This window comes from Saimiri boliviensis, chromosome 1, assembly GCF_048565385.1.
Source record: "Saimiri boliviensis isolate mSaiBol1 chromosome 1, mSaiBol1.pri, whole genome shotgun sequence".
Taxonomy (NCBI): Eukaryota; Metazoa; Chordata; class Mammalia; order Primates; family Cebidae; genus Saimiri; species Saimiri boliviensis.
The window spans coordinates 301196349-301215006 of record NC_133449.1 but is presented as its reverse complement, the minus strand read 5'-3'; the positions used below and the strand labels follow the sequence as shown (position 1 = coordinate 301215006).

The window sequence follows — 18658 nt, the reverse complement described above, 5'->3', positions numbered from 1 at the left end:
GTGCTGCCCAGGCAGGGCTCAGGGATGCAGGGCATCGCAGTGGTGCAGTCGTGGGCTGCGGAGGCCGCCTCTCCACCACACGTGGCCTCCGGTGAGACCCAGTCAGGCCCCGAAGGACCCAGTGTGCGGTATCAGACTCAGGGCACCACAGCCGCTTCCCCGAGGGGCCTGGACACCAGGTCACTCGTCAGCACCACGCCAGGAGCTGCACATGGGCCTCCACACACAGGCACAAGAGCAGGTGGGAGGGTCCGTGCCGAGGACACAGGTGCATGTCCCAATCCTGGGCCCCACGGTGCCCTCTCAGAGCTAGAGTTCTCAGCACCAGTCATGGCCAAAGTGTGCTCCGTCATTGTGGGGGTCCTGTGGGTGGCCCCTGATGACCTTGAGATCCCACAAATTCCCCCAAAACAGCTGGAAAAAATGCCGGGGCACTCCCTACATTGAGGACCTTCAGGGCCTCAGGTCCCACCCGTTCACCCCTTTCCCAGAAAGGCACTGAAAATGCAGATGCCAACCCCGAGGGGGGCACAAGGGTAGGACCGAGTCAGGGGCAGGGCCATGTGGGGCAGGATCCCGGGGGTGGGGCAGGGCCGTGTGGGGCAGGATCCCGGGGGTGGAAGGGCCGTGTGGGGTAGGATCCCAGGGGTGGGGCAGGGCCGGGTGGGGCGGGATCCCGGGGGTGGAAGGGCCGCGTCGGGTGTCAAGCCGGGAACAGTTTCCAGTTTCCTCGCTGACACCGTTTCTTTGTCTGAAACAGGAGCTTCTCACAGGCCTGACCTGTTTCCCCCGGGCCTCAGCAGCAGGGGACTCTGGGCAGGAGGACCAAGTGGGAAATTACTGGAAGCAATGACAGGTTTGTGAGCACCCAGAACTGCGGGGGGCGTGCGGGCGAGAGAGAACGAACCTTCTGGGATGCTTCAAACTCAGGGCTGCATTCTGTGTTCTCATGTTCTCATCTGGGAGGGGACGCGCCTGAACAAGGACCCGTATTCACACACCTCAGCGAGTCATCCGAGAGCCTGCCCTGTGGGGCCTGGCTGGGAGCAGAGGGATGAGGGCAGCCCCTCGGAGCTGCCTTCTGGGCTCACGAAGGACGTCCCGGCCCATCAGCCCACGGTTTGCACGATGCATGCACACGGTTGTTCGCTGCAGCACTGTTCACAATAGCAAAGACCTGGAACCAACCCAAATGCCCATCGATAACAGAGTGGACAAAGAAAATGCGGCACAGATACACCATGGAATACTATGCAGCCATAAAAAAGGATGAGTTCATGTCCTTTGCAGGGACGTGGATGAAGCTGGAAAGCATCATTCTCAGCAAACTAACACAGGAACAGAAAACTAAACACCTCATGTTCTCACTCGAAAGTGGGTGCTGAACAATGAGAACACATGGACACAGGGAGGGGAGCATCATACACTGGGGCCTGCTGGGGGGTTGAGGGCCTATGGAATGGAGAGCAGGGCGTGGGGGGGTGGGGGGATAACATTAGGATAAATGCCTAATGTAGGTGACCGGGGGTGGAGGCAGCAAACCACCACGGCGTGAGCATACCCATGTAACAACCCAGCATGATCTGCACGTGTGCCCCAGAACTTAAAGTGTAATAAAAATAAGTAAATAAACTTGGAGACTGGCCTTGGAGGGCTGAGCGGGACACAAAGGTCCTGTCCTCATGAGGCCTTCAGTCGGGACAAGTGAAAGGCAAATCAGCAATGAAACATCGGGCAGCAAAGAGGAGAAACTGAGGCAGGTCAGAGGGAGGCCGGCGGAAGAGGACGCACAGGAGCACAGACCGGGGCAGGTGGAGTCTCGGTGCGTGAGAACGGCCCGGCACGCGGCCCCTGTGCCTGCGTGGGCCTGAGTCCCTGCTGGGCTCGACCCCTCCCATTACAGCAAGCCGCGTGAGACGGCGCCCACGGGAGCACGGTGGGGCCGTGGGGGAGAGGGCAGAGAGGAGCAGGGGTCTGAGGAAAACGCTTCCAGCCGGGACTTTGACCCCCACATCGACTGTCCCCACTCAGGCGAGGCCACCTGCAGTGGGTGTGAGCTCGAGGCGTGGCCACAGCCCCCGCTGAGGTGCTTGGCGACTGCCAGCTTCCCAGGAAGAGGAGGGCGAGAGCCATCGACAGCTGGCGGAAGGAGCCGACGCGGGAGCCCACGGCCGGCCACCACACCGGAGCGCGGCCACGGCGCTTGGGAGGCCCGAGGGCCAGCCCCGGAGGGTCTGCAGGGAAAAGCAGACCCCGCCTCAGCTCGGCCCGGGCCCTTCTGCACCGACGGGTGGGGCAGCGTCGGCCTCAGACGCCGGCGGCCGGAAACGCGTGCCCAGGGGTCTCACACGGGACCTGCCTCAGAGCTCCCAGACTTCGCTGTCTGGACAGGAGGGTTCGGGTGCGGGCGAGGGGCTCGGAACGCCCCTTGGGGGCTGCAGAGGGGTCGGGCCCCGGCACGCCACAGACAGCAGAGCCCCCTCCGGAGACCCAGAGCCCATCCGGGGTCACTGCTCTGGGTTCTTGTAGTTTTGGCTCACCTCAAACATGCGTTAACGTAACAAAATATTTTAAAAAGGTTTTTAAACTAAAAATGACAGAACAAATCAGGCATGGTGCTCCTGTGGGAGGAGTGTCAGGCTGCTCCGGGGTCTGGAGGAGCAGGACGCGTGGCCACACACCGGAGCGGGAGGGGGAGACGGAGCCGCCTGTCTGTGCTTACCGTGCCCGCCCTTCCTCCTGCCTCTAATCCAGGGCTCTGCCTGCAGGCGCTGCCTGAATTCTGACCATGCCCATGGAACAAACCCTCCCTGCCTGTCAGCAACCAGGTGCCCCTCCCGTCCCAGGACCCCTCCCTCCTTCACTCGCTCCCCTTTACCCCCCACCACGACCCCTTGTTCACTGCCCATGCCCAGGTGGGGATGGCACCGACAGCCCACACGACCGCTCTCCACGTGGACGGCTGGAGGGGGCTGGTGGCCGGGCTGTGCAGGAGTGCCAGGTCAGGGGCAGAGGCAGAGCCACCACCCTCTCAGCTCATCATCCCTCCCTGGGGCCTGAGACCCCAGAGTTGGCCCCCAGCCCTGCTCAGGCCCAGCCCTCCCCAGGAACCTCTGTCCTGGCTGCGGGTGTCCTGAAGGCCTCCTGGGCTGTGCTGGGCTGGACCAGTCCGGGGGTGACCTGACAGCTCCACCTGCCCTGGAGTAGCCACCAGCAAGAGGGGCCTCCGGCTGCACCCACTGAGCCCCAGAGCTCTCTCAGACAGGTGCCCGCGGTGGGTCAGGTGCCTGGGCCTCAGCCTCCTCATCCTTGAAGGGGTGCAGCCCCCCCATCTCCCTCGTACCCAGATGGCTGTGCAGGCACAGCCCGAGGGAGAAGCTGTCTCTGTAGAGACAGATGCTCCCTGATGGCAGCGAGTGGACCGCTCCGGGACCCAGAGGCGAGCATTCCTCGAGAAGTGACCAGCTCCCACATCACACTCAACCCAAACCTTCTGGCAACCCGGGTCCCCGGAGCCCGGCGTGCCTCTGCTTGTCAGGAGCCGGTGCTTGTGCCCTGGAGGACTCCCTGTTCATGGGTGACGACGGCCTCCCTGGTGATTTGGAGGCCTGGGGACTTGGGTGGCGGCCGCTCCCTCTTCTGAGCCCTTGGAGATGCTGCCCAGGCGTCCAACGTGCTATGACCGCAGGATGTCCCTGGCAGGGGCCATGCTGGCTTGGACGCCTCTCAGCAACCCCTTCCTTCTCAGGGCAAAGCACCCATTGCTTAGGGCACTGGCACCAGGGAGTGTGAGGGGCCGCCATGCCGCCATCGGATTGGGAAACAGGCAGACCCCACGGTGCGCGGCAGGATTCCGGCATCTCTGGGCTGGTGACAGGCGCTGCCCCAGGCCCTGTGGGTGGGAGCGCGTACCGGGCACCTCGGGGGTCCCTGGTCCTGTGTCCATGGTGCGTTCCCATGCGGGTGCCCGGCCTCCCCAGGCTCAGGTGGGTGTGGTGCCGCTGGACCTTTACACCCAAGTCCTGTCCAAGGGAGCGCCCGCCACCCCAGGCCAGCCGTCACCACGGCCCTCGGCCCTCCCAGATTCCCTGGACATGGCTGTCGCTAAACCCCACTCCTGTTTGGGAAATGCCAGGGCCAGACCCCACGGCCAGCAGGGCACGCTCTCGGGCCCGCAGGTGGAAACGCTCCTGGGGGCCTGATGGACCCTCCAATGTCCCATGGCCACACGTCCCACCTTGGCACTGAGGCCCCGGGACGACCCTCTGGAGGCTTCATCACAGCCTGGCTCCAGGATGTTGACCGAGGTAGGGGAGGGGGCCGGAGACCTGGGGGAGCAGCCCCCGAGTACATCGGAAGCGCAGCCATGGCGGAGCCCCGAGGGAGACCAGGCGCCAGGGGCCCACGCAGGCTGAGGGGACAGCCTGACTCCAAGGTGCCTGCTGGGCCCCGTAGGGCAGTCCTGGCCTCACGCTGCCCACCGGACATTCACCCTGGATGGCTCTCGGCTCCGGAGGCCCCCACTGGTCAAGGGAACAGCAACATCAGAGACCACAGTGACCGAAGCCCCAGAAGGAAAAGCTGCCCTCACAGGGAAGGGGTGGACAGAGCCCTGTGGAACTCGCCCGCCCGCCCTGTCCCGCCGAGGCTCCTCCGAGGACCCGGCCCCTTCTGCCGAGGGGGTGCTGCCCGAGTAAACAGGGCTGGGGAACCGGGCGGCTCAGGACCTGCCATGCCAGGGTGGGCCCCGCACAGCCCCCACCAGTCCCCCATTTCAGCGCCCATGTGAGCACGGCGCAGCCCTTCGGCACGCTGTTCCTGTTTCTCAGGACCATCGCGTGGCACTCGCCGCTCCATGCCACGGCACTCCACGTGAGTGTCCCTACACTTCTCGGCCAGTCTGCCTGTCAGGCGGTCAGAGCTCCCAAGCAGGACGAAGCTGGCAGTTTCTGAGTCCAAGGCGCCCCCCTGCAGTGTAGGAAGCAGGATGATGAGCCACTCCAGCCCAGTGTCAGCTCAGCACAGTCCCCACCGCACCCTTGAGAGCACACCCCACTCAGAGGCTAGGCAGGCACACTCAGCCGGGCCACCCCAGCATGCGCGTCCTGAGAGGTCATGGTCCTGAGGGGTCCTGAGGGGTCATGGTCCTGAGAGGTCACAGTCCTGAGAGGTCACGGTCCTGAGAGGTCCTGAGGGGTCACGGTCCTGAGGGGTCCTGAGGGGTCATGGTCCTGAGAGGTCCTGAGGGGTCACGGTCCTGAGAGGTCCTGAGAGGTCACGGTCCTGAGAGGTCACGGTCCTGAGGGGTACTGAGGGGTCATGGTCCTGAGAGGTCCTGAGAGGTCACGGTCCTGAGGGGTCACGGTCCTGAGGGGTCACGGTCCTGAGAGGTCACCGTCCTGAGGGGTCCTGAGGGGTCATGGTCCTGAGAGGTCCTGAGGGGTCATGGTCCTGAGAGGTCCTGAGGGGTCACGGTCCTGAGAGGTCCTGAGAGGTCACGGTCCTGAGGGGTCACGGTCCTGAGGGGTTACGGTCCTGAGAGGTCACGGTCCTGAGAGGTCACCGTCCTGAGGGGTCCTGAGGGGTCATGGTCCTGAGAGGTCCTGAGGGGTCACAGTCCTGAGGGGTCACGGTCCTGAGGGGTCACGGTCCTGAGAGGTCACGGTCCTGAGAAGTCACCGTCCTGAGGGGTCCTGAGGGGTCATGGTCCTGAGAGGTCCTGAGGGGTCACGGTCCTGAGAGGTCCTGAGAGGTCACGGTCCTGAGGGGTCACGGTCCTGAGGGGTCACGGTCCTGAGAGGTCACGGTCCTGAGAGGTCCTGAGAGGTCACTGTCCTGAGCGGTCACGGTCCTGAGAGGTCACTGTCCTGAGGGGTCCTGAGAGGTCACTGTCCTGAGGGGTCACGGTCCTGAGAGGTCACGGTCCTGAGGGGTCACAGTCCTGAGGGGTCACGGTCCTGAGAGGTCACCGTCCTGAGGGGTCCTGAGGGGTCATGGTCCTGAGAGGTCCTGAGGGGTCACGGTCCTGAGGGGTCACGGTCCTGAGAGGTCACCGTCCTGAGGGGTCACGGTCCTGAGGGGTCACGGTCCTGAGAGGTCACGGTCCTGAGGGGTCACGGTCCTGAGAGGTCACGGTCCTGAGGGGTCACGGTCCTGAGGGGTCACGGTCCTGAGAGGTCACCGTCCTGAGAGGTCACAGTCCTGAGATGTCACGGTCCTGAGGGGTCACGGTCCTGAGGGGTCACGGTCCTGAGAGGTCACCGTCCTGAGAGGTCACGGTCCTGAGATGTCACGGTCCTGAGGGGTCACGGTCCTGAGAGGTCACGGTCCTGAGGGGTCACGGTCCTGAGGGGTCACGGTCCTGAGAGGTCATGGTCCTGAGAGGTCACCGTCCTGAGGGGTCACGGTCCTGAGAGGTCACGGTCCTGAGACGTCACCGTCCTGAGGGGTCACGGTCCTGAGAGGTTATTGGTCCAGAGAGGTCACCAGGATGGGGTCTCCAGGCCAGGGCAGAGGCCCTGCCAGAGAGGACCTGAGGTCGGGCTCCTGCTCTTCAGGGACCCTGAGGCCCAGGCAGCGTGCAGTCCCCAGGGAAGTGGGGGAAGGAGGCCGGGGCTGAGACCTGTGGGGGCGTCCCCAGCACGCCACGCTCCTACCCTGGCCGTCTTGTGTGGGGCCCTCCAGCCATCCTGCATGGGGCCCCTGCCACTCACCACAGCCACGTGCCCCAGGCCTGGGCAGGACAGGGCAGGCTTCACACTCTCCCAAGGCCCATGGGGTGGGAGGGGCTCTGCACAAGGAGCCTTCCGGTAAGTGGGGGACGGGCGAGGGGCTGCCCAGCCCTGGCCACCTCCGTCCACCCTCCCTCCACCCTCAGAAGAGAGATGGATGCTCAGGGGCTTCTCAGGTCAACAGGGGGCAGCCCAGCACCCAGCACCTGGTGTCCTCCGCCTCTGGGAACCACATCCTGGCCCCACCCCAGCCCCCACCTGCAGGGCGTGGCCCTCACAGCTCTCAGCACGGCCACTTTGGAGGCAGCCACCGGAGCCTGTCTGCACCCAGGTCTAGGGATGGGGCAGCCACAGAGAAAACCCCCAGTCCACTCGGCAGATCCCTCCTGAGTGGGAGACTCAGGTCTAAGGATGGCCGGGAGATGCGGACGGGAGGACGGAATGTTCCAGAGCACCACGGCTGACCGTCCAGGCCACCGACGCCGGGGCTCCAGGAGCACCCACTCAACCGTGGGAGGGAGGGAGGTGCGAGGGGCTCCCGGACTCTGCAAAGGACCCAGCTCAGAGACCGTCCAAGGTCCACGTGAGAGCGAAACCACATCCCCAGTGCCCATCGCCCAGCGCCAACACCATTTCTCTAAAGCACCACACAGGACATGCTGCCGACAGAGCACCCCAAAGGGAATGAAAGACAGATTCCAGCTGGCTCACGCCATCATCCACGTCGGAGACCCAGTGGCTGCAGACACAGTGGGGCCTGCCTCCACTGAAGGTACCTCCCAAGGGGACAGCCCGGGGTCTCGGGGGGGGCACAGTGGGTTACAGGATAACACAGCAGGGGGGTCTCACGGGGACACAACAGGTTACAGGAAGACACAGGCGGGGGGTCTCATGGGGGGCACAGCGGGTTACAGGAAGACACAGCCAGGGGTCTCACGGGGGGCATAGCGGGTTACAGGAAGACACAGCCAGGGGTCTCATGGGGGGCACAGCGGGTTACAGGAAGATACAGCCGGGGGTCTCATGGGGGACACAGTAGCTTACAGGAGAACACAGCTGGGGCGTCTCACGGGGGGCACGGTGGCTTACAGGAGAACACAGCCGGGGGGTCTCACGGGGGCACAATGGGTTACAGGAGAACACAGCTAGGGGTCTCACGGTGGGCACAGCGCGTTACAGGCCACTATAGAACCAGAGGTCAGTTCTTCATCCAGTGCAGCTTCACTGAGCGCCAGATGCAGGAGGACCCTGCCCCACCCAGTCCAGTCACTGCCCTTGGGTCGCCCTCGAGGCTCCAGGTCCCAGGCACCTTCGGGCAGCTGGGGCCGGGCCAGCTCTGGGCTGAACGGTGCCCCCATCTAATCCCCAGAAGCAGTGAATGCGACCTTGTTTGGAAAAGGATCTGTAAATGAGATCATCCCAGATCATCCACAGCTGAGCCCTAAATCCAGTGGCAAGTTTCTCTACCTACAAGAGGCAGGAGAGAGGACACAGAGGGAAGAGACGGTGCTACGGGCTGAATCTGTCCCTCCAAAATCCACGCTGAAACTTAACCCCGTGGAGGAGGCACTGAGGGCTACAGCGTCTGGGGGACAAGATGAAGCCATGGGGTCCAGGCTCCAGCAAGTGAAGGAATGCCCGGTCAGAGGGCAGGGGCGTGAGGACGCGGCCGCTGGGCCCTGCCCCGGAAGCAGGGAAGGGGCCCTTGTCAGACACCTTGACCTTGCACCCTCCAGCCTCTAGAACTGTGAGAAGTGAATGCATCATTTCATCCATTACCATGTGTGCTGCCGTTACACCAGCACACATGGACCAAGACAGTCACCGTGAAGCTGAGACTGGGGTGACGCCGTCACACGCCCAGGAGCCTGGAGCCACCAGGAGCTGGAAGAGGCGGGAGGGTCCCCAAGTCTCCCAAGGACACTGGGCCCTGAGAGGCCTGGACGCTGGGCTTCCTCTCCAGGACCGTGTGGGAATGCGGTCCTGTTGTGTTGACCCCAGTCTGTGACAACTGTCAGCGGCCTCTCTCTGGACACGGTGGCCCAGCGGGCAGGACCAGAGGCTCAGCACCCGTCACGGGGAAGAGTCTGCAGAGGCCTGCGGGTAGCACTGAGCCCACACGGGGCTCCAGAGGCCTGGGGATCCGCCTCGGCCAGGACGGCATGAGGCCATGGCTGCCGACGGCACCGGCCTTCTGAGCCCCAGCCGGCCTCTGGTTGCCCGTTTGCACATGGAGAAGATGCAGGGTGTATGTACAGGCAGCTGGCATGACGGAAAGTTGCTTGGCGGGAATCCGCTGATTTAAGAGAAGGTTCGGCTGCGGCTGGTGCTGCGGGGCTGCCCTGCCAGTCGGATCGAGGCGCCTCGGAAGGGGAGGGAAGGAGCTTCTCAGGTCCTCTCAGGGGAAAACGCGTCACGAGGACACAGACAGACTTGCCCTGCAGGAAGAGATTCCTAGACGGCACCAGGTTGAAAGAAAGTCCTTCTGCTCATTGAAAAAGTATCCAGAGAGTGAGAAGGCAGCTCCGGGCGAGGGAGACGTCTGCCACACACGGCTCCTACTGGCTTGGCTCAGAAAATATAAAGAGCCTCCACAGATCAGTAAGAATGAACACACAAACGGAGCCAGCGGGAACAGGCCCCTCAGGACCGGGGTAGCCAAGTGCCCTTGGTCAGTGGAGAGCACCCAGCTTCGTTAGCATGACCAGGAAAACGCAAATCAGACGCTTCCGCACGGCCTCATTGCAAAAGCTGACGGTGGCACGTGCCGGCCAGGACGCCGGTCAGCAGGAGACCGCGGGGCCGGGCCGTGCGAACGGCGTCAACCCCTGGGAAACTGCTTGGCATCAGCTAATGAGTGTAAGGACACCGAGGACCCCAGACCCAACGGCTCCACTTCCAGACTGACCCAACAGAGACCCCTGCCCATGTGCCCCAAAGAACATCCCAGGAACACCCACAACAGCTTCATTCCTGCGTGCCAAGCAAGGGAACTTCGCGGATGTGCGCCTGCCGACGGTCCGGTGGTCGGAGGGACAGTGGGCGTTCCCAGCGGGAGCGTGAGCAGCGCTGAGCGCCCGGGCATAGCGGCTCCTCGACGCGGCGGGGACGGATCCCTCACGCACACGGCTGACCCAGGTGAGCTGGCACGGCAGAGCGTCTGCTGCCTGGCTGCCGGTGAAACGTGAAAAACGCAGGCAAAGCCAAGGCCAAAGCACGGTGCTCAGGGGTTTGTGCTTCGATGGGAAAATGGAGACAGGGAGTGAGACCCCGTCCCACTCCTGGAACACAAAGAGGCAGCCCAGAATGACTGGCACCAGAACCACAGATGGACTGTGACGAGTGCCAGGCGGGGCCCTCACAGCAGGCGGCCTGGGGACACGTAGCACTGGGGAAGGCAAAGGCGGTGGGAACGAGGCTGCTGGGAGCGGAGGCTGACGTGAGCTTCACCCCAGTGGCTCCGTCCACGGCCCGGGTTCCTCAGGCACTGAGAGGGCAGCAAGCAACCGGCGGGACCGGAGCTGACGCGGCAGAGGCGCCACGCGCAAAATGGGCAGAGGAAACCGGCACTCGGGCAGCCTTAGGAGAAGCGGGGGCCGATGTGTGCAGGGAGGGCGGATGCCCCAGAAGCAGCCACGGTGGGCAGGTCACTGTGAGATACCGTGGGTGGGAGATGCAGGTGCCCCGGGTGCAGGGGGAGGGGCTGGGACTATCCCCGGGCTGGCTGGGGCCTGGACATGGCTCCCCAGTCCTCAGGCGCCAGCAGCACTTTGAGTGGGGTGGGACTGGCCTGGTCTGTTTCTGGGCAGGAGCCAGCGTGAGCGGGTGAACAGTGAGTGGCTGCCGCAGGCACGGTGAGGCGAGCACAGCTCGGGCGCCTCTGTGGGCCAGGAGGGCATGTCACACGCGTCCTGACGAGGCAAAGGGTGCTGGGAGCCCGCCTGTGTCAGATGTGAGGGCACGTGGGCCGAGGCCTGGGGTTGAAGCCACATCCACGCCCCATGGACTGATGGCCAGAGGGAGGCAGCAGGTGTGTGAGGTCACCCGGCAGGTATGGCTGTTGGTGACATTCTCTTGGCAGAGGTCACGCTGGACATTTGTAAACAAATGGGCGTGTCAAGTTACAGGTTATAGGATCTGAGAAATGTGGTCTGTGACCCCACGCCTGCTCAGCAATCACCCGGAGCCCACGTGGATGGGCACCTTTTACCGTGCCAAGAAGTCAGACGTGGGACCCCAAGCCTGCCGGAGGAACGCACCGGCTGCTTCCCCGAGCCCCACTCGACAGGGAAGGGGCTGCTGGTGGCCTTAACTGCTGGGCTTAAGGAAAGGTAAGAAACGTCCCTTCCCTTCCAGAACCTCACTTTTAAACGATGTCAGTGCAGCTGGGGCCCCGAGGAGAGGCTCCCCCTTCCATGACGAGGAGAGGAGCCCGGCGTTCGGAGCGGATGGGGCTGCGGGAGGCAGCTGGTTCGGTGCAGACAGAACGCTGTTGTTAGCTTCTACTCTTTGCAAAGAATTTTTTATATTCCTTCCCCAAAGAAAGTTATGCATTTGGGCATGTAGACGTTAAATTGCAATTCACAAGCAGTGCCTGCACAGTTAGAGGAGGAGCATGGAACCCAGAATAGTCTTCATTCGAGCATCAGGAAGCAAGACTTAGGGACAGCTGATGTTTCTGTTTATTCTTTTTTCTGAGAACCATGAGCCACTCTCCTGCGGGGCGCTGCCCCCCCCCAACCGAGGCGTGATTCCAGGGGGCTGCAGCCCACAGCACCTGCCCTCCCTTCCCCGCCTGGGACCCAGCAGGGCCAATCAAAGCCATTCGCAGGAACTAACGTGCGGAACTGGGGCGGGGGTTCCTCACTGAGGACTGCTGCTGAGCTGATGCGCCCTGGAGGCCCTGGCAGGGAGGTGCCCTGGCGGGGTTGGGGGGAATGCCCTGGGTGGAGATCTATATGTGGGGGAAGCCCTGGGTCGGGGGGAGCCCTGGGTGGGAGTGGGGGGAAGCCTTGGGTGGGGGGAAGCCTTGGGTAGGGGAAGCCCTGGGTCGGGGGGGGGATTCCCTGGGGAGAGGCATTCCCTGGGTGGGGGAGCGCCTGGAGAGGGGGACACCCTGGGTGAAGATGCCCTGTGTGGGGGAATCCCTGTGGGGGTTGTCCTGGGTGGCAGAGCCTTGGGGAAGGAATGACCTGGGGGATCCTGTGGGAGGGGATGTCCTGGGAGGGGTATGTCACCTTAGGGGGAAACCCTTGTGGGGGAATGCCTTAGGAAGGAAACCTGGGTGACAGATCATCTTGGGAGGATACCATGGGTGGGAGATGCAGCAAGTGGGGGCTGCCCTGGGTGGGTGTTCTACAGAGTGGGGATCACCTGGGTGGGGCTGCCCCGGGTGGGACTGCCCCGGGTGGGAGATCATCTGGGTGGGGGATCATCTGAGTGGGAGATCATCTGGGTGGGGGATCAACTGGGAGGGGGCTTTCCCAGGTGGGAGATCCTCTGGGTGGGGACTGCCCCGGGTGGGAGCTGTCCTGTGTGGGGGATCATCTGGGTGGGAGATCATCTGGGTGGGGGCTGTCCTGGGTAGGGGGTCATCTGGGTGGAAGATCACCTGGGTGGGGGATCATCTGGGTGGGAGATCACCTGGGTGGGGGATCATCTGGGAAGGTGCTGCCCTGGGTGGGGGATCATCTGGGTGGGAGATCAACTGGGTGGGGGCTTTCCCAGGTGGGAGATCCTCTGGGTGGGGACTGCCTCAGGTGGGGGCTGTCCTGTGTGGGGGATCATCTGGGTGGCAGATCATCTGGGTGGGGGATCATCTGGGTGGGGGCTGTCCTGGGTAGGGGGTCATCTGGGTGGAAGATCAACTGTGTGGGAGATCACCTGTGTGGGAGATCATCTGGGTGGGAGATCACCTGGGTGGGGGATCATCTGGGTGGGAGATCACCTGGGTGGGGGATCATCTGGGTAGGTGCTGCCCTGGGTGGGGGATCATCTGGGCAGGAGATCACCTGGGCGGGGGATCATCTGGGTGGGGGCTGTCCTGGGTGGGGGATCATCTGGGGAGAATATAGGGGGTTACGGCCCTGTGGCACCCCTGTTCCCCTCTCACACACACACTGAGAGAAAGCCGGTCTCCCTAGGAGGACTGGCGCAGAGCAGCATGGGGTTTGGCTCGCGGGTGCCGGGACCAGGTCTGAGCCCCAGATGTGGCTGGGTCTGACCCAGGCAGTTCCACCCCTTCCTTCCCAGGAAACACCTTTTGCTCTAGGAGTAGGAACTGGGTGTGTGTAGATTCTGCTGCCTGATCCCGGCTCCTGGCTGAGGGTTTGTGGGCTCAGATGGACTTGACACCCGGCCTTGAACCTCCTGGGTGCAGCCTCCTGGCTCCCCCAGCCCAGGCAGAGGCGATGGGCGCCTTTTTCTCACCTGGAGTGTTTCCCGAAGGCGCTTTTGCCTGAGGGCACCAGGTTGGGCCAGGTACTGCAGGGCGCTGACCAGCACTGGCCTGGGGGCCCCGAAGCCACAGATAGCATCCCTCTCACACACGCCTCCTGTCTCACCACCGGCTATAAATAGACTTGGCTCTCTGCTGGCACGGCCTCTCCCGAGGAAGCTTTTAATTCTCTGCGTCCTCTGCAGGGAGTGGCTCCCACAGGCTGGGAGGGGACAGACTGCCTGACTCTCCAGAGAGCTCTCTGGCCCCATCTGCGATGGGTGACCCTAATATTCTTCAGGGAGTCCTCCTGGGCCTTGCGTGTGGCGCTGTGGCCTTTAAGAAAGGCCACAGGAGGCCCCTTTTGCCCACGGAGGCCCCTGCAGCCCCTCCCTCCAGGCCCTGCCCTGCCCAGCCTCCCAGCCCGGTGCTCGAACCCTGTTTTCTGATTCCCAGGCCTAGGTCAGCCACTGCCAGTGTGAGGCTCGGGAAATTCCGGCGAGGAGCGTCCCAAGCAAGCCGCCTTTGACCATTTATATGAGCATTTATATGCTCATTTCCACAATAAGCATTTATAACCTTGTATAACCGTTAAAACATTTATTGCGACTTCAGGGACTTCAGGAAGATCGACCAACAGCAACTGCAAGATGGAAACGCAGCCCGCAGACCTGCAGCGCTTCCTCCGCGCACACGCGGCCGCATCGCCGCGACCTCACCCTCTGCGCTCGGACCGCGGCGCTCACAGCCCGCGCCGCCGTTCGGAACCAGGGGCCGCTTTAGAAACCAGGAAAGCGGCGGACCCCACCCCTCCCCGGACAACGCACACACCCTCCGAAAGCGCGCGGTCTGCAGCCGCTCCCGGAGCCCGCCCCTCCCCCACGGGCCCTCCGAGGATCACGTGGCGGGACGAGGCGCTGGCACCGAGCTGCTGACAGTCGCGGGAGCCCAGTTTACGGCGCCGGCATCAGGCTGCAGCTGCCTCGCTCCCCTCCACTTCCTGCCCCTTCCCGGCCTCGGTCCGGCCCCTCCCCGCGTCCCCGGAGGTGGTCCCAGGCCACAGGGAGCAGGGTCACCTGCTGGGCGCAGGGAAGCACCCCTGAGAGGTCAGGAGGGGTGTCCGGAGCCAGGGTGGGCGGGGGTCAGTCCCCCAGGGTCCCTGCACCCAGAAGGGCCAATAAACATGGCAGGTGGGTCAGGCGTGACACTGATGGCGACGACGCAAACCCTCATCAAAACAGCAGCCCACACAAACCCCTATCAAAACAGCAGCCCCCCAACCCCAACCCTTATCAAAACAGCAGCCCCGGCCAAGGCCAAGGCCCGGGAGGGACGCGCTTCTCACCTCCCTTGGCTCCATTTACGTAACTGAAACCGCAGAATAAAGGGCTCCTCAGATCCCTGGGCACTGCTCCCAGGGGTGCGGGAAGGTGTCCTGGAGGCGCCTCTCCATCGCCACAGGCCCGCGGGGGCAGCCACGGCCGGGGGAAGTCGGCGTCTCCGCGGGGGGCCGGCGGGCCGCCCCACCTGCCAGGACGCGGTGCTGTCAGGACCCCGGGACCGGCGCCGCGGTCTCGCCAAGGGCTGGTTCTGGCCCTTTTCTGTGTCCAGGAATCTCGCAAGATCTGCCGCAGGGCCGCGGCTGCATTCCGCCCCTCTACGCCCCAATTTCCCACGCCTCCTACCCGCGGCCCCTAGGCCTGGGAGCGGATAAACAGGGTTCCAGCCCCGGGCTGGGGAGGGCCTGGAGGGACGGGCTGCAGGGGCGTCCGTGGCTCGAAGAAAGGCCCACAGCGCCAAGCGAAGATCCGTCCCTGGCGCGACCGACGGAGCCCCCCGCCCGCGGCCCCCGCGCAGCCTCCCCGCCGCCTCCGGGCACAGAGGACGCAGCGCCGACCGCCGGGTATCCCGGGGGCGCAGGGCGCACGGACGCGCGGGGCGGCTCGAGAGGGGCTCAGGCGAGCTTGGGGGGCGCAGCGGCCGCGGCGCAGGTGGCCGCTGGCGCTGACAGGCGGGGTCTGCGTCCCCAGGCGGCCCCCGCACCGCGCCCGCAGGACCGAGCCCCGCGCCCACTTACCTTCGCGACGCAGCAACTGCAGCGGCGGCGCCTCCGCGACTCGGCCGCGCGCGACCCGGTGCCCAGAGGAGCGCTCGCGCCACCGCCCCGCGCCAGCCAGGCCCCGCCCCGCCCCGGCCCGCCCCCGGCCCCCAGCGTCCCGCGCCCTCCCCGCGCCCCGCCCCGCCCCGCGCGCTCATTGGCGGCCCCGCCCCGCCGCCCCACCCGGCCCGGGGAGCGCGCGGGGCGCACGGAGGCCTCTGCCTTACAAGGCCGGCTCCGCGCAGGCCCAGCCGGTCACCCGGCGCCTGCTCGGCGCAGGGCGCGGCCGACTCGCCGGGCCGTGGGAACCGCTGGGCAAGGGACTGCGGCGCCCCTCACCTGGCTCTTGCCCCCGACCCCGGGGACGACCGGACCCGGATCTCTGCGCCCCGCAGGACGCGCGTGGACGGTGCGGCAGCGCGGGATGGAGGAGCGCGGCCGCGGCCTCCTGGGGCGGGGCGGGTTGGCGGCGGGGACGCGGGGACGCTGGGACGGTGCTGGGCGTCCCATTCTCTAGGGAGCCGCAAACGCTGCAGGGAAGCGGCAGTATCGGGCTGCGGGGGTGCTTTGACCTCGAGGCGGGGCGCAGGCTGGGGACGGGGCTCCCAGGTGGGGGCACCGAGGCCGGAGTCGGCCTGGGCGGGGAGTGGGTCCGTGCCAGGCGCCGAGCGCAGCTGCCCGAGCCCTTCCCGCAGGAGCGGCGCGCGCCTCTCCCGGGCCTCAGCCTTGGCTCTTCCTGCGGGTCGCCGGCATGCGGCGCGGCAGTCCCGGCCACTCTTCTAGCCTCGTCTTTCTCGGGCACCTGCTGCCCCGCGCCCCCAGCTAGGCTCTGCCGAGGCGACGCATTCGGCCCGGAGCTGTCCGGACGAGGTTCTGGGGCCAGGCGGACTGGGCGGCTCCGTGGTGCTAGGTGCTGGGACTCGAGGGGCACAGGGGCCCCTTCCCTGGAGGAGGCCGAGGCGCAGCCCCCGGGAGGAAGGGGCGCCTTAGGTGACTTCCAGCTGGACTGTGTCCGGTGACGCTGACCTCCCCCAGCCCTGCCTCTGTCCCTGCACCAGGCGTCCCGCAGACCCCGGGCCCCTGCAGAGGCAGCAGGAGAAGGCAGAAGGGTGCTGGGTGCTGGGCAGCAGGTGCTGAGGTCTCGGAGCCCGGCTTGGACCCCACCCACCCCACGGTGGTCCCGCGCCCCGCACTTCCCCTCCTCCCCTCTGGTTTCTGTCTATTCCTCTTCTGAGAAATTCCACACTCGGAGCAGGGAAGTCCGGAGAACCCGGAGCCGAGCGGCGGCCACGCTGGGGTCCCACTTTTCTCTGGCTCCGGTGGGGCTCCGCTGCGTCCTCGTCCCACAGAGCCCAGAGCGACTCCCCTTTGCCTCCGGCAGTTCCTACTCGAGGCGTGGAAGTCGTGAGATGACCTCTCCTTGTGCTCTCACTGTCGTATGAGACACACGATGACCGTCAGTGCATCTTTCAAAACCTGTACAAACTCTCTTTTGACATAAATGCAGTGATTTTACAATAAAATCGAAGTGGGAGGTTATGCCAGGCTTCGGAGCCAGACATCGTCCCGGAGCCTTTGGGAGGAGAGGAGAGGCAGGGGCACCGGTGGGTCCTGGGGGCTGTGGGAGCTCTGGCAACCCCACACCCCAGGATGAGAAGAGGACAGAGCTGAGTCTGGGGCTGCCCGGGCGTCAGCACAGGACCCACAGTGACCGGGGCTGCCCGGGCGTCAGCACAGGACCCACAGTGACCGGGGCTGCCGGGGCCTCTGTGCAGGACCCACAGTGACCGGGGCTGCCCGGGCGTCAGCGCAGGACCCACAGTGACCGGGGCTGCCGGGGCGTCTGTGCAGGACCCACAGTGACCGGGGCTGCTGGGGCCTCTGTGCAGGAGACACAGTGACCGGGGCTGCCCGGGTGTCAGCACAGGACCCACAGTGACCGGGGCTGCTGGGGCCTCTGTGCAGGAGACACAGTGAAGGGCTTCTGGGTCTCTGAGTGACCCGGGCTGGGTGTGCATCTGGCCCTGGTTCTCCCGTGGGGAATCCATGTGTTCATGAGTCTGTTTCCATGTCTGTGGGTAAAATCTGGGTTTCGGGTCACGGGTGTGTATTTCATGGTGACAGTCGGTTCCGTTGGCCCTTACAGATCGCCAGGAAAGGGCACTGGATCTTGCTCCGCCGGGACAGGTGGATCCTGATTCAGCACGCGGGCCCTTCATCTGGCTGTGGCTGCCTGTCCAGTGGCCCTTCCAGGGGTGACCCTGCCCCCAGCTCTTGCTCCACCCCAAACCTGGACAGCCTCCTTTTACCCTGCAGTTACTGAAAACCCAATGACGTCGTCCACGCAGTGTCTTGTAAGCTATTTCCTGGGGTTCGTAGCAAATCACTGCAAAAGGGCTGAACACAGGTTTCCTCTTATGGCTTAGGAGGCCGGAAGTCCAAGGCCAAGGCCTGCACCTGCAGGTTCCACGTCTTCCAGCTCCTGTGGCTCCAGGCGGCCCTGGGCGTGGTCACACGGCCCCACCCCGCCTCTGTCCTCATGGGGCCTCCTTCACCAAGTTTGTGTCTGTCTCCTCCTTTGCTTTTCAGGACAACTGTCACTGGATTTAAGGGCCACCAGGATAATCCGGGATGATCTCAAAATCTTTAATCGAATTACATCTACAAAGATCCTATTTTAAAGTAAGGTCTTACTCTGAGGTTCTGGGTCCATATGAGGTTTTTGGGTGGTAACCTCCCCACCCCCAGCACGGATGCTTGTCCCAGTTCCACCTGTGGCACCACGTCAGTGACCAGGAGCGTTCGCTGGGGTGCCTGTCTGCCTGCTGTTGTCTCCGTGGCCTTCTGCACAGGTTCTGCGTCCACAGTGGGGAGCACCAGGCCTGGCAGTTGTCACATAGGAGGAGGCCAGCTCTCAGGGACAAGCCCCAGCTGCCCAGCACCCTCTGCCCGCACCTGCCTGGGTTTGGGGTTGGGTTTTGTGGGCAGGGGCTCAGGCTGACAGTGGAGGTTGGGAAGGGCAGTGTGGTAGGTAGCCTGGAAGGCCTGGGCGGAAGGGATGCTGGGAGACGCTGGGGCCACCCGCGTCTGCAGTGGGAGACCAGGGCTGGAGCCCAGCTTCACTGGGAAGCCCCGTGCTGAGGACGGGGGCCTGGGGGAAGAGGTGGATTTGTGGGGATTTGTGCAGCAGAAACAAAAACACTCCGAGGCCAAGTGTGGGGTTGCCGGGTCCCGGCAGCTGAGGCGGGACTGCTTCCACCAAGCCTGCAGGAGGACCCATAGGAGTGGAACCCGCCCTCACAGCTGAATGTCCTTTGACAGCCTGTGGGCTGAACGGCTTCTTTGGGCCCTGTTGGGGTGTGGCCCACAGCAGGTGAGCAGTCAGGACCCACT

General features: G+C 64.5%; 1 protein-coding gene and 2 long non-coding RNA genes across 5 annotated transcripts in view; 2 read left to right on the top strand and 1 right to left on the bottom strand.

The window, feature by feature from the left end:
* Nucleotides 1-15698, bottom strand: part of TPPP (tubulin polymerization promoting protein) — a 34569-nt gene extending 18871 nt beyond the window's left edge. Inside the window, exon 1 of one of the 3 annotated variants that reach the window (XM_010343075.3) lies at nt 15605-15698. The gene's annotated coding sequence lies outside the window, so the exon portion shown is untranslated. Of the gene's footprint in view, nt 1-14512; nt 15013-15244; nt 15318-15604 lie in introns of those variants that run through there. The other 2 variants (XM_039470955.2, XM_003932516.4) reach the window with 2 other exon arrangements.
* Nucleotides 10115-14565, top strand: LOC141581618 (uncharacterized). Its single transcript, XR_012514355.1, has 2 exons — nt 10115-11062; nt 13783-14565. It is a non-coding gene; the product is annotated as an uncharacterized LOC141581618 (long non-coding RNA).
* On the top strand, nt 15584-17947 carry LOC120364618 (uncharacterized). The gene is made up of 2 exons (XR_012514353.1): nt 15584-15674; nt 17412-17947. It is a non-coding gene; the product is annotated as an uncharacterized LOC120364618 (long non-coding RNA).
* The last annotated feature ends 711 nt before the right edge of the window (nt 17948-18658 follow it).